Source organism: Stylophora pistillata, chromosome 8 (genome assembly GCF_964205215.1).
Source record: "Stylophora pistillata chromosome 8, jaStyPist1.2, whole genome shotgun sequence".
In the NCBI taxonomy this organism is placed as follows: domain Eukaryota; kingdom Metazoa; phylum Cnidaria; class Anthozoa; order Scleractinia; family Pocilloporidae; genus Stylophora; species Stylophora pistillata.
The window spans coordinates 12,364,774-12,376,850 of NC_142526.1; positions in this window are offsets into that span (position 1 = coordinate 12,364,774).

Below are 12,077 nucleotides of genomic sequence, written 5' to 3' on the forward strand. Positions count from 1 at the left end.
CTCAATAAACTCGAGGCCATTAAAAATAGGAAACCTAAGTGAGAATTTACAGCTCTGGTATAGAAAATATACCCATGGAAATTACAATGAGGCAGCTTACAAAACAAAATGAAAAATACAATTAAAAGTTTCCGCTTATCTAAATAAGGTTGGTGTTAAGTTTGATCGTAAAAAAAAAGGGAAATTGAGGTTATGAGTACAAACTCAGCTGCCAACTACCATGAAACTAATTTCGCCGGAAAGACCATCAACACTTATATTTACCAAAAATTTAACTAGAACTGAACAAGAAAATTACCGAGATGCAGCCGTACAATTTAACTTGGCTATTCAAAATTTACTTGTGCCTTTTTTTTTTAATCTTTTTAAAACATCGCAATGAAAGAAACTCGCATGAATTGTGAACGCTAAAATTCCGAAAACAACGAATAAATATGCCTGAACAACCGCACGGAAATATCACTAAATTTTCCCGCAACAAAAGAGGACCCTAAAAGCGCGCAAGAAACTAACGTAACAAGCTAATGAAAGAGAATCCCAAAAACACGTAAGGTACCACATAACATCCAACGAAAGACGAATCCTAAAACTGCATGAGAGGCTAACGTAACAATCGAATAAAAAAGAATCCTAAAATTGCACGAGATACTAACGAAACGATCGATTGAAAGAGAACCCCAAAAGCGCGCAAGATACCAATGTATACCAATCCCATGAAAGAAAATCCTAAAAGTGCGTGAGATGCTAACGTAACAATCTAATGAGAGAGAACCCTTCTGTGCGCGAGATATTAACGTAACAATCCAGAAAAAGAGAATCTTAAAAGCGTTCAAGATACTAACGAAACAATCGACTGAAAGAGAATACTCAAGTGCGCAAGATACTAACTTATTACACGACTCGGGCAGTCTGGGGGCCAGTAACTAATATCAACCAATCAAAATGCTCTATTGCCGATCAATATTCTCTCAGTATTGGACCAGGCACTGTCCCGAATGGTCCCGAATGATACCGCACTTGTGTCCCTTTGAACTTCAGTCGAAAAATAAATCTCTTATTAACCAAGCTTGCTCGGGACCGTATTGGGAGAATATCGGCCCTCGGTCTTTTTTGTACGGACCTCGCTGCGCTCGGTCCGTACTGTCAAGACCTCGGGTCGATATTCTCCCAGTACGGCCCTCGCGCTTAGTTAATAAGATATATGTAACAATCCAATGAGAGGGAATCCTAAATGTGCACGAGATGCTAACGTAACAATAAAAAAAAAAAAGAGAACCATAAAAGTCCGCGAGATCAAGGCAATTGAGTTGACCTGAAAGGGCGCGAGATACTAAAGTAACAATCGAATGAAAGAGAAGGCAAAAAGTGCACGAGATACTAACGTAACAATCCCATGAAAGAACCATCAAGTAAATACTAACGTAGTAGTCGAATGAAAGAGGATGGTGAAAGTGAACGAGATACCAACGTAAAATTGTATTATTCCGGCAAAGTAAAAAACCATTGAGCTTGCGATGCCTGTGGCCACATATTTCCTTTTAACTAGCAACTTACAAGGTTTGCCCCTCGGCGATCCCAGGAATCTTTGCGTAAATACAAGCATCCGATTAATGGAAACTCATTCATTATGGGTCGTTTAAATGCTGCCTGCTAGTTGTTAACATCTGTTTCAGTAGAGGAGTCATTCGATGTTAGTGCACCAGCTTTTCAAAGCTAGTCTTCGAAAGGAGATCAGTGACAAAATAAATGAAGAGAGCGGAAAGAAATTTCATTAAAAGAAATTAAAAAACCGAAGCCATTGATTAAAATTACCGAGTGCATATCATACCTAAAGCATTTGACTGCAAGAAAAATCATGAAAATGAGAAGACATATTTGACGCTGAAATGGTGTGGACAGTCATACGTATATATCGTCAAACACAATGACATCGGCGCTTTTACAAGTTAGGTAGCCCAAACATGCAAGCGCTAGCTGTCCTAACATAACTACGCTAGCTTGTGTAAATTTTGTAAATTTTCAGAAGTATCAAGAAATGAGTCATCATATAAGAATAACAAAGAAAAACGCTAAGAACTGATAGCAACGGCTGATGAGGGAACAATATGTTTCCGCTTAAAACGGTTTCCGTGATGACTGAGAAGATAACATGAAGAGGATAATTTCTTGGAGGAAAGAACTAACGCATATGAGCTTTAAATGTCATTGGGCCAAAATAGAAAAATTCTAAAAAACAAAACCAAGTGACGACTCTTCTAATGGGACGACGCATTCGTCTTAATTAATCTATGTTCAATAATCAATCGATCGATCGATCGCGTACCTATCGACGTGTGATTCTCCTTATCTTTGCCCTACGTCCCATAGGACAGTTCAGGGTACTAACTTGCCTGTACCAAAGTTATTTCACAAGGTATGATTATCAAAGCTTAAGTATTAAACCCAAGTCTGTCTCTTCAAGAGTCTCTCCTGTACAAGCGTTGAGTTGCGATCGATGATCGAGGGATTCAGTTGAACGCAGGTAGAGCGACTGCGTTTGAACTTTACTCAGTTCCCAAGGCTAGAAAACTGTCTTTAATAACTATTTTCGATCGACAGAAAATGTATTTCCATCAGAATATTAAGAAAAAATTAGAATAATTTTAGCTTTAAGTTAGCTCTTTTGTTTATTTTCTTGCTCTTGGCGTACTTTAGGCTGATTTAAAAATGTGACCGCAAGAGATAAACAACCGGAAATTATATTGTTTTGAAGGTACAAGTAATATATTCCCTACCTTTAGGAATGAACGATATTGTCGACTTAGGGAAGAAAATGTGGCGGGTAATAGTTCGTGGCACTGATTGATACAAGTTGAAGTCAAAGAGAGTTTGCTCATTTAAATCCAATGTACGTGGCAGAGTACTATTGTGGCCCAGAACACATGTATGTTAATGATGGTGAATGATGGTGGATCATGGTGGAGCATTTCCTCATAGCTCAGGAAATTAGAAAGAAAAAGATCGAAATGAAATAAAATATAACAAAAAAAAGAGATAAAATAGAACAAAATAAAAGAGTTCTTCAGTTATCTTCAAGAAGAGTACTACAGCTTCGTTCGAAAACCAGCACAGTTTTAAGTTCAGAGTTATGGTGGTTGCGTGACATACAGCTCCGATCGCGTTTGTTGAAAAATACAGACTTATCTGGTGACTTTTAGTCTTTCTAGGAAATTGAGGGTTATAAAAAGGTTTTTGAAGATGTTTGTTGGTCTAGTTTAGATAATCAGTTGGTTGGATAGCCAAAGTAAGTTCCAGATGTTTTAATTTCCGGCCGCCGGGCTGGTGAACCAAAGATATCCACCGACATAGGGTAAAGTAAGAACCAGACTGGACTGGACTATGTTTTGGACCATTTTTTGGACCATTTTTGGACCCTTTTTTGGACCCTTTTTTGGACCCTTTTTTGGACCCTTTTTTGGACCATTTTATAAGGGGGGAAGCACACCATTAGTACTCAGGGAGGGGTGGGTGCGGTCTATGAGTACTGAGGGAGGGGTGGGAGGCAGACTGTTATCACTCAAGGAGGGGCGGAAGGTGGTTGTAGTTGTAAACACTACTGGTTAAAGGATAGCGCAGGCTAGTTAATGGAGCTTTAACTCGATCGTACAAATTATTTTAATCGGTTGCTATAATGATGGAATACGAGTGTTTTGATTTCCTGCCATTCGGTCTTGATGTTCAGGTTTAGATCTCCTCGAATTATTGCTTTGCCTCGATAGAATACAAGCAGGCGAAGCCTTTCAAAATTTTTTACCACTTTTTCTCAAGGCAGTGATTGATATCGCCGAGTGATTTTTGCATTCAAGGAATGTGGCACACCGCGACTGGAAACCAGGGAATGTCTATTTCGGAAGCCACTATATATGGTTTGTCCCACGCTCAACGTTGGACGTCTGCGCGTGAACCAATGTTGTCTTCGAAATGTGGAAAAAAAATTTTTTCGAAGTTTGCGTTTTCGAGGTCTGCGTTTTTGAGGTCTGCGTTTTTGAGGTCTGCGTTTTCGAGGTCTGCGTTTTCGATATCTGTGGTCTGCGTTTTCGAGGTTTGTGTTTTCGAGACACTAGAGAGGTTGCTTTCTACGACTGTACCAACAATGATTTTATATAGTAAACGTATAAATGTTAAAATTGCGATAGCGCTTGTGAATTCCATATGCGGCTAAGTCAAGGGCTGAGGACCGGAAATTCCGTGATCTCGTCTGATAACATCAGTGACAAAGGAAGCTGAGATAGACAAATCTGGTAATTACATACTGTATAAACAAAGGAAAACTGATGTTGCACAAGTCGCTTAAAAAGGCACACGCATAACCTATGCCATGCCAGACTGGCAACTCAACAGTGGAGGATCGTAAACGCGATATTTTAGATAAAAATTAAAGTCCAGTGTTTACGTGGCAGTTTCGCTTTCGCATGGCAAAAAAATTAAAGAAACGCCTCGGCCCAGCGCAAAAATTTTGATATACAAAAAGTCAGTCGAAAAACGGATCAAAATAATTTGCGGGATCGAGTAAAAGCTCCAATAATCAGTAGTGTTTAGAATTACAACCACCTCCCAACTTCCATGAGTAACAACACTCTGCCTCCCGCCCCTCCCTCAGTACTTATAGACTGCACCCACCCTTCCCTGAGTACTAATGGTGCGCTTTCCCCCTTATAAAATGGTCCAAAAAATGGTCCAAAAAATGGTCCAAAAAATGGTCCAAAAAATGGTCCAAAAAATGGTCCAAAAAAATAGTCCAGTCCAGTCGATATTTTACCCCATGCCGATATCCACCGACATGGTGGCTCTATTCTGGGCTCCGTAAATTTGCGCAAACAAAGAGACCTAAAAAGTTGGAGAAGTTCTTCCTGTCTCCCATAACATTGGAATTTTTTAACCTTATCCACTGAATTTCTTTCTCTCGATGCGTAATAGTGAAAACGTTCAATTTACGACTCGGCCACAAAGAGTGAGCATATAAGCTAATAATATATGACGAGCGGCGCGGCGAGGTTAACCTAAAAATGTCATCGCTATTTAAAATTGATGGAATTGACTGCCGCATATCAAGAAACCAGAAATATAGGAAGTGCTTGTTTGGACGAGAGTAATAATAATGATGTTAATAATGACATGATAACAGCGATGAGATGATACAATAGCATTTCCTTACATGCACGAGCATGAATCTTACATGTCCAAACTTACACCCAGACAACTTCAATTGAGCAACGAAATTTAGGATGTATTCGACTTTCGTTAGCTTAAACCATCAAGAGAGCTAGCACATTTTAATTCTCTAACTCTTTACGACCTATTTTTAACACACATCCCACACATTCCAATGATGCCCGCCGGTGGATATCTGTGGTATTCCCACAGACAGTGTGTCGGCGTTTGACACTTTCTTCTAAATGTATTAAGTAATTTTAGACGGTTATAAGTCTCCCTGATCAATCTGTTGCTGCCTAGATAAATGCAAACGGAAATCTGAATTCTACAGAGAAGCTGGCGAAATAACGAAAACAGTAAAGAAATCGAAGGTTATCATGGCAAGGTTAATTAGATATTGGTCCTTTAAATAGGGAAATGAAAGCAATCAACGATAACTTGGTTAAAATTTTGTAGGCAGCTGCAGTATAGCACTTCTGCCATTAATGTAGAGCAGCTACAACGCTCTAATGAATTTTTCTTTGATTCTCAGTGACGTGATTTATATCGTTGGACAAGAGTCAATGGATTTGGGTGCGTGGTATGACAGAAAGCTGTATTACTATGTTCAGAATGCATACAAGTTTTCTGAAAGCTTCTCACCTTTCTGTTTCCTTTGCCTCTTCCTCCTTCGTTAGTTTCAGGAATTTCCTTGCACTAGTAAGAAAACAAAGTAGTTTAGAAAAAGCTAAGTCAACCCAATTACAAATCTAAAAAGCCTAAACCAAGTTTGGCTGCGGTATTCACCTTCGGGCCTCTACACATATTTGACAGATTAATAACTTAACCAAAATATGAAGAAAATTTAGAGGGGCTATGTCACACTGAAGCTTGCGCACTGCATTCTTACAAGCGTCAAACAGCCATCGTACCTTATAGTACCGGTAATCGTCTACTGGACAAGAAAGAGGCAGGACACGTCTTGAAAAGGCCAAAAATCAGGAGTAGCAGATAAAATAAACCCGAGCTAAAAAGCCTTAAATCAGCCCAGAAAACTCATACGATGACAACCACCTAGCGAGACAAGTTTTGTCTTAATCAAATAAATTAATAGCTCAGATTTTTTGTTTGAGCGTGCGAAGGTGTTACAGGTTCTTTCATTTCGCCTACTGCGCAACGTAAAAATATTATTATATTTACGGAGACTCACTGCGCGAGCTTGGGCCATCTACGGTTTTCAATACACTTTAATGTTTTCCCTCTTGCGAAATACATAATAAGGTTCTGTTCTGCCTTTTTAGGGCAAGAATAGAGGTAAAGGCTCACTCTCGGGGAGATTTGCAAAGGGGAAACGCTTCCTTCCTGGCTTTTTTTGTTGTTCAAATATGCTCTTCTGACTCTTTTGCTTCACGCAAGAAAAACCACGCTACTGAGAAAATATGTAAAACTCCTTCGTCCTTTATTGCTTCCACTAAACTAAATGATCCCTTGAATACATGAAAAATTGCAAAATTGTACAATCGACGAGCAGGAGTAATAATTTGTCCCCGGCTTTTTTCGTTTTTGTAGCAAATGCTTTGTGGCTCTAGGAGGCGCAGCCACATATGTCGTCGAGATGAGTGAGTGAGTGTAGCAATAAAATTCCGATCTTGACCCAGTTTTGACCAGATATTTTCCGTTGCTGCTTATTCTTTTTCGGAGCATCTTAGTAGCTCGACATTCCCGCTCGATACACAGTTGAGATTTCTCCTTTTGTGGTTTCTGGCCTACAACCACCAGCGCATTATGTTTTCAGATCTTACCGTGACACTACGGAAGACAGCAGAAAGCAAACTCATAGAAAGTGATAAACATCTCATAGTTATTTCAGGATTACGCGCAATTTAAAGACAAAAGTTTTCCTTGAAGAAATATGTTGATAGGTATGATCAATGCATAATAATACTCATAGGAACATTTTTTTCATTTGAAGAAAGAGCAAATTATGTCGATCCGTAGATATGATTTTTTCAGTTCTTGCCGCTTCACAGTGGTATCCACCGACGCATAATTTAATTTGAACTTTTCCTTGCGGAAATATCTCAATAGACGTGATCTGCACATCATGGAAGCTCTGAGAAAAAATTTTTTCCCTTTGAAAAGAGAGCATTTGAATCAGCGGCTTATGCCGAAAAGGGCAGCTATAAAATTTGCGACGCGAGCTAGCTGCGAACTGAACACTATACATTGAGATATTTGACAGTATGATGCATGATAGAACTGTGGATCGGTGGATCGGTGGATCGGTGGATCGGTGGATCGGTGGATCGGTGGATCGGTGGATCGGTGGATCGGTGGAATAGCGGAATATCTTGAGACGCGGAATGAATTTGTGTATGAAGCAAAAGTCTCAAAAAATGGAATTGCGATAAAAAAGAAAGTTGTTTGCAATTGATGGCGAAATGAAAAGACTTACAATAAACTTTCCCCCTTTGATTCATTTAAAATTAAAAGAAGCATAGGTTATCATTGTTGGAACCCAGAGGATAAGGGAACCATGAGGCTTTCAAGCTAGCCCCTTTAAATTATTGTTGTTATCATTATCATCATGAGTGATGATATTATTTGTTACCATTTCATCATTGGTTGAGCATCGATTAGACGATCTATTCTTAAATCATCTTTCTCCTGTGGAACAGGGTACTTATAATTATGTGGGAAGCGGCAGGTTTTCTCTTTCGCCAGTGGGACAAATATTCTGCAACACCACTTTCTAGCCTCATTATACAAACTCTAGTCCTTTTCAGGGCTCGTGCTATGAAAATCGTGTTATACCAGTAGCCACATGCAGTCTATGAATGTCTACTATTTTTTTTCTGCCATATGGCCATATGTTACACATATTTGGCAAATGGTAACTGGTTTATCCCGTTGTGAGGTTTGATTTGACCTTTTTAAGCGATTTTATTCTTTCTTCAAGTACTAGTTGATTTTGTGTTTCTGTTTTGGATACATTTTACAATTATTAAGCTGCTCATATACCATGTTTTGAGGTCTTGCAGATTCCATTTGTTTTAACCTTTCTTTTTGTCACGTATTCACCTTGTGAGCTACAGTATTTCGCTCCTCGGGTGTGGATCTTTGTTTTTCATTCCTTAGCGGCTTCGCAACTTGCTTAAGCACTCCCCCAACAACTCTGCCAGCTACGCACACAAGTTATTACGACCTTGCATGTCAAATCGCCCAAATATTACACAACATATCCCCAAGCAAGCTCTAGTTAGCGCTTCAATAGCGTCCAGTTACACATATATTCAGCAAGGACTTATTCGCTAAACGCTAGATATCAACAATGTACTGTTGCACCGTAAGAGCTTTGTCATAACTTTTAACTAATGAATTTTCTGAGAACTAGTTCCTATTTATTTCCAAAAAGAAATGTTGACTTCTTTCATGATTAAAACAAGCATCAAGTCAGAAGTGTGACATGAACAATTTGCTTGGGGTAAATTGCCATACTGTTCACCTGTCTTTAGAAATTTCGAGGGGCGGGAGTCTGAGACTAGTCCTGACCCGGCGCCTGTGACTATTTAAACAATAGAGCGTTTCTGTCGAGGAACTATCGGCTGATAGTTGTCCCGCGGAAATTTGATGTTCTTAAAACAAATATGCTAGTTTTAAGAACATCAAATTTCCAAGGGGCAACTATCAGACCGATAGTTCCGAGACATAAACACTCTATTGTTTTTATTGTTCACCACTAAATTTTCTTCCGCGCCTACAGCTTGTCACAAATGTCAATAATTCGCAACCGTACATTGGCTAAATAATACGTTATACCTGTCAGAATTCAAAAGTCACTGTTTTTCCGATCTGCCTAACTTCGCGGCCGTCAAACTATTCAAAACTTTTCACGGATGAGTACTATCAATCCAGGTATTTTCCGCGGACGGGACTATCCATCCGGGTATTTTCCGCGGGCGGGCACTAGCACTATGGGCTGATAGTGTCTCTCCACGGATGAACACTATCGCGTCACGTGATATATTAAAACCAATAAGAACCGGAGAAAATTTAGTGGTGAACTATAATTGCTGATATGAAATATTAGAAGATGGATGAAATTTGACAATAGTCACAGGCACCGCATTCAGTTGAAATATTCCCGTAAACTCCTTCGAAATATTGTTTTTCCTTTTTCCGACGGGTCTTGACATCCGGTCGATCCACTAATAATCGACGAGTTGGCACAAAGATTGGCTAGCACCATTGCTGATATTTAAAGGTCAATAATTATCGCCATGACATAAATTGACGCCAAGAAACACGTTGATCTCGAAGAACGACCACTATTTCACATGCCTGATGCCACAAAAAAAAAAAAAAAAATAGCCAGCAAATGAACATTCCAAATCCCTTACGTACTGAGAAATGGTTTCGATTTCTATAAATTTAACTATATTTGAACAGTAACATGATAATTTGCTGACACTGAACGTTTAACCTTCAACATGCAAGTTTCATAACAAAGATTTCCTCCGGCCCTAACCTGGTCTGATGAAGTTTTCCAAAAAAAGAAATTTTACATAATTTGATTAGAAATTTGAGGCTTGTGAAAATAAAACTAGAGAAATCCCATGGAGGTTCATGGATGAATAACTAAAATCTTTTGTTTTATTCCAGATAGCCTCGGAGCCATGTTAGAATTTTGATAGATCGAAAATGGCCTATCAGGCAACTAAGGGTTAGTAACTGAACTTACATCTTAACATGTGACTAAGGATGCATCACTCAGTTGCCGGCACAAACACCACTTACCCAAACGGTGACGAATTGAAGTCCCTAATGCAAGAAAACCAAAAAGAAAACCTGCTTGTCTTTGATTTTCAAGCAAATAAGTAAGTGCGTGAATGATTTTCAGTTTCACTGGTCGAGAGGTATAATATGCTTAAATTTCGACATGCAATGTTTTTTTTAATGATTCGCACTACTTTTAATGCCACAGATCACTCGGACGAGATTATGCACTGACACACTTGAAACCATTTATAACCACGATCTCGTGGTTTCCCTTTCACTCAAACACTTGTTACTTCATCGTGTCATCGTTTAAAGATTTACTTATAGCGGATAAAAGGTCAGTTTGTTCGACTACTTCTGAGGATGAAGGGTAACAAACTAAAGAAGATCCAGAAGTAGTGAACGTTAGACTTTGTACCACTCAAGTTTTTTTTTTCATTGAACTTTGAATGTACCGCAATTGAGCTTTGGAAAAATACTCACTCACAGATAAACATAAGGACAGGAACAAAAGCTGCTGTGGAATGTGTTGGTGAAGAAAAGGTTCAAAGTTTCTTCAGGTTTTCCTCTTGACGAAAGTCCAAGGTTTTTCTCAGATTTAACCCTCACGGGGTTTGACTGTTTCGTCTATGTCACAGATATTTTGAAACATAAACGTCTTATCTTGAGAAAGGCATGCATGAAAGTGTACCCTATCTTGGGTAAAACTCCCGCTCAATTAATTTTGTCGGTTTCCAGTACAGCTTTGTCGTTTTATCATTCGCATTTCATTGGCTGTTCCATGCTTTTGTCGACCACAGAACGAGTCTGTTTTGACGAATTTCATCTTGCTAAAGGTTAAGCAGTTAAGTGCTACTTTCAACGAACTCAAACTTCTCTACAGTCCAGGCATGTTAAGAAGCCAAAAGCTAGTCAATTTTTCAGTTGCCACTCTGTAGAAAAGACGATGGTAGTAAATTGGTAACAACTGAAACCGAACTAGTAGTTATGTGAAGTTCAATTACAATGTGACGCTAATTGACGCAGTTCAGTGTCGCTTAGAATAACGAGGAATATGGAAGTAAAACTTTAACTAACTTTTGGTACTTCCCTATCACCGTGGTTCGCTCAGCATTTTCCAACATTTTTACATCCCAAATTCGGGTTCTGTCCTCGTGTACCGGTTCACAAGAGCCAATACAAAAGACCAAACAATACACAATAGCTAACCGATGACTCCTAAACAAAGAAAGAACAATGGTAATTCCCTTGTGAACCGGTACACCAGGACAGAACCCAAATTCGTCAACCTAATCTATGAGACATTTTGGCCATCGATTTCAACTGCAGGTAAAGTCACAGGAGTGGTGTAAACTTTGCCACATATACTGAGCATATTACTTAAATTATCATCGATAAAAAATCTATGGCGTGGATATTTAAGTCCGCCCCAGAGAATTCACCTCATTACGAACGAATCCAACCAGCCTTGAAACAGCAGACGACAAAAGAAAAGTTGGCGAGTCTCTTGCTCTAAATTGCTTCAAAGTGAAAAATTAAATATAAGACATGGACGCGCATAGATATGAAATTTCTCTTCGAGTGTCCACTCGACACGAGAGGAAGATTTCCACATCCCTAAGTAAACATGTATTATTTTGTTGCGTTCAACAGAAAGCAGTCCTAACCTCGTCTGTATTGAGTTTCTCTTAGTTTTTTAGACAACCGGTGCACGAATGACATCATTGCCACGCATACGCACATCATCGCAAAGCCCGTGCATATGTGATCATTTCGTCTCTCAATCGTTCGGATAGTCGTAACGCTACGCAATTTTCTGGCCGTGAAGTTAACTAAACATGCAGTGAAGTAAACAACAATCTAAGCATAATTAATCCTATACTGTGGGGGTTTCGTATTCGTAAGAAATTCTTACGATTTTTGCTGCTAACAGCAAATCAAGAATTGTTTTGAATAAAGCTTTTGTCCCAAATATTTCTTGGTCACTTTCATCTTGCCTCTCACTGAAAGGTCCCATGAAACATGCGATCTTTTCACGCACGGACAAATTTGGATAAGATTTGACGACGTCACCAGTCTAGGACGCCACCTGAAGTTGGTTTTCACCTAAAAATGACACTGCACAT